The sequence below is a fragment of the Ornithorhynchus anatinus genome, chromosome 7 (genome assembly GCF_004115215.2).
Source record: "Ornithorhynchus anatinus isolate Pmale09 chromosome 7, mOrnAna1.pri.v4, whole genome shotgun sequence".
NCBI classification, from domain to species: domain Eukaryota; kingdom Metazoa; phylum Chordata; class Mammalia; order Monotremata; family Ornithorhynchidae; genus Ornithorhynchus; species Ornithorhynchus anatinus.
Genome location: NC_041734.1, coordinates 75,291,871 through 75,295,621, shown reverse-complemented (window position 1 = coordinate 75,295,621; position 3,751 = coordinate 75,291,871). Strand labels below are relative to the sequence as shown.

The window sequence follows — 3,751 nt, the reverse complement described above, 5'->3', positions numbered from 1 at the left end:
GAGCACTGTTCTAAGCGCTGGGGTAAATACAGGGTAATCAGGTTGTCCCACGTGAGGCTCACAGTCTTCATCCCCATTTTACAGATGAGGTAACTGAGGCACCGAGAAGTGAAGTGACTTGCCCACAGTCACACAGATGCCAGGTGGCAGAGTTGGGATACGAACCCATGACCTCTGACTCCCAAGCCCGGGCTTTTTCCACTGAGCCACGCTGCTTCTCACTATGCTTAGAATATGCATTCTCTCTATGTTTAGAATAGAGTATGGAACATAGCAAGCGCTTAACAAGTACCATAATTTTTTTTTTGAAGACTGCAAATTTGCTGGGGGCATGAACTGTGACTACCATCTCTGATGTATTTCCACTCAAGGCTGTAAGCTCGTTGGGGGCAGGGAATGTATCTACCAACTCAGCTATTTTGTACTCTCCTAAGCTCTTAGTTCAGTGGTCTGAACACAGTAAGTCCTCAAAAATAAATATTACTGATTGACTGCATTGTATTCCCCCCACCGTTTAGTAACAGTGTTCTGCACAATGTAAATCCACAATAAATATCATTGATTGGTTGATTGATGGATTGTTTGAAACTGAGCTGTGCAGAAGGAATAGAAGCAGCGTGGCTCAGTGGAAAGAGCACGGGCTTGGGAGTCAGAGGTCATGAGTTCAAATCCCAGCTCTGCCACTTGTCGGCTGTGTGACTGTGGGCAAGTCACTTAACTTCTCTGGGCCTCAGTTCCCTCATCTGTAAAATGGGGATGAAGACTGTGAGCCCCACGTGGGACAACCTGATTCCCCTGTGTCTACCCCAGCGCTTAGAACAGTGCTCTGCACATAGTAAGCACTTAACAAATACCAACATTATTATTATTATTACATATCAAGAGAAAAGTCCCCAAATTTAGTTCTTGGCAGAATAAATTTAAGCAAGGGATTTCAGAGTTGGGCATGAGCAAGTTTGTCTCCTTGGTTGCATACTTAAGCAAAGATTTCTAAAATTGAATGTGTTCTTCTTAGGAGGCATAGAGGTTTCTAGTGATAGTTGTAACTGTTTAAGGGATTTTTGATCCTAAATTTGTTTTGGTTTTGGTAAATATAAAATGAACATTTCATAGATTTACTGGTTTCTCGAGGTCTTAGTCTTCTCCCACCCAACAATAAACACAGACTCCTCTTTTTCAAACAAGATAACTAGGACAGTCCAGAGGCAAGAGGGCCTAAACCAAATAGTCCAGTTAGTTCCTAGAGATTTAGATTAAGCTGCTTACTCAGAACAATACTTCATTGTATGTACCAAGAATAGTTCATACTGGCACACGCAGTCCAAAAAGATGAGCAATAAAAAGCAGCAGTGTGAAAAAAGGCATGGGTCTGGGAGTCAAAGGACCTGGGTTCCAATCTTGACTCCACCATTTGCCTGCTCTGTGACCTTGGACAAGTCACTTAACTTCTCTGTGCCTCAGTTTCCTCAGCTGTAAAATGGGGATTCAGGACCACATCTCCCTCTTACTTAGACTGTTATCCCGATGTGTGACGAGGACAGTCTGACCTGATTATCTTGTATCTACTCCAGAGTTTAGTATAGTGCCTGGGCCACGCTAATCATTTCACAAATACCACTCATTAAAATTATTATTATTAAAAATATACCTTTTCTACTTCCCATCACTGTCAACAGCATTCCAAGGTTGAACCAACAGGATTTAGTGATAGATTGACTATATAAGGGTTGAATGAGAGAAACGAGTCGAGGATAATGCCAAGGTTACAGTCTTCATCTAATATGTCACCAAATCCTGTCAGGTCAACCTTCACAGCCTTGCTAAAGCCCACTCTTTTTTCTCCAACCAACTCCTACCATGTTAATCCAAGCACCTCTCCTATTCCACCTGGATTACTGTATCAGCCTCCTCGCTGACCTCCCTGCCTCCTCTCTCTCCCTACTCCAACCCATAGTTCACTCTGCTGCCCGGATGATTTCTCTACAAAAACAGTCAGTCCATGTGTCCCTACTCCCTCTTGCCTTGTTTTATGCTGTCGAGTCGTCTCCGAACCATAGAGGCACCAAGGCCACATCTCTCCCAGAACACCCCGACTGTTCTGGTGTGGTATCCATAGGGTGTTCTTGGTAAAAATATGGAAATGGCTTATCACTGCCTCCTTCCACGAAATGAACTTGAGTCTCCACCTTCAACTCTTTCCCATGACTCTGCTACCCAGCACAGGTGAGTTTCGACTTGTAGCAGATTATCTTTCACTCACTAGCCACCGCTTAAGCTAGGAATGGAATGGATATGCCTCTGCTTGACTCTTCCTCCCATGGTCGAGACTGGCAGATTATTGGAAACTCTCCAGGTGTGACTGAGAGGGGCCCCACTCCCTAGGGATTGTCTATCCGCCTCTGCATCAAACAGAAACTCTTTACCGTGAGCTTTAAAGCACTCAATCTCCTTGCCCCTTCCTATCTTACCCAGCTAATTTCTTACTATCACTCAGCAAACCCATGTTGCTACTCTAATGCCAACCTACTCACTGTACTTTGGTCTCATCTATCTCACGGCTGACTCCTCGCACACATCCTGTCTCTGGCATGGAACTTCCTTCCCCTTCACAGACTTATTAAAATCATATCTTCTCCAAGAGTCCTTTCCAGTCTAAGTCCTCATTTTGTCTCCTCCCTCTCTCTTCTACTTGGATTTGTGCCCTTTATTCACCCCACCCTCAACCCCACAGCAATTACTTACAGATCCATTATTTTATTCTAATGTCCAGTTCCCCCTCTAGACTGTAAGATCCTTGTGGGCTTGAAATGTGTCTACCAACTTGGTTATATTGTACTCTCCTAAGCACTTTGTACAGTGTTCTGCATAAAGTAAGTGCTCAGTAAATACAACTGACTGATTCAGGCTCACAAACATGCATTTGGAAATGCTAATGTCCAACTCACACTCCATTCCTCACTGAGGAGAATTGATTGCCCTTTGCGGCTAATGTACATTTGCTATTCAGGGTACCTGCTGTATTTTCTAAACTATCGCTTGGTCTGTCTATCTTCCTGAAGTTTATATTGTTCTTGCTTGCCACCCCACCAGATTGGTTTGTCTGCTGTAGTTGTCTTCCAGCAATCTCCTTCTATACCACATGTATTGCCCATGCCAGTTGCTGTCCAAAACCATTACTAGAATTCCTCCCTGTTGCACATATCCCATTTCAGCTAACTGCAGAGCAGCTAGTTGGGTACCCTGTTATCATCCATTCCCCCGCAGTGCTCGAGGAAGCTGTACTGCTATGTTCTGGCGTACTAGTGTGTTGGCTGCACTCCAAGATCTGATTGTTGTGAACACGGTCTTACCATTATTCATCCCCCCTCCCAGCCCCAGAGTACTTAGGTACATATTTATAATTTACTTATTTATATTAATGTCTGTCTCCCCCGCTAGACTGCAAGCTCATTGTGGACAGGGGATGTGTCTGTTACATTGTTGTATTGTACTCTCCCAAGTGCTCAGTACAGTGCTCTGCACACAGTAAACACTCGAAGACAATTGACAGACTGGCTGAATTTGATGTGCAGAACGGTCATGGTTAGTGATAATGAAGGTGTTTAAGATGAATGTGCTTTTTACAATAGGTACAGGGCTCACAGACATGAAGAAGGTGTGACAGTTTAGCAGGAGTGGCATTCTGGTGATTGGAATCAAATTTGAAGGAAACCTAGATTAATTTGCAAAAATACTTTATTTTTGCAAATAT

The 3,751-nt window shown here is 43.6% G+C and overlaps 1 non-coding gene across 1 annotated transcript; it reads right to left on the bottom strand.

The window, feature by feature from the left end:
* Nucleotides 1-2,233: 2,233 nt before the first annotated feature.
* LOC114813614 lies at nucleotides 2,234-2,369 on the bottom strand. The gene has a single exon (XR_003761331.1). It is a non-coding gene; the product is annotated as a small nucleolar RNA SNORA7 (small nucleolar RNA).
* Nucleotides 2,370-3,751: the final 1,382 nt, after the last annotated feature.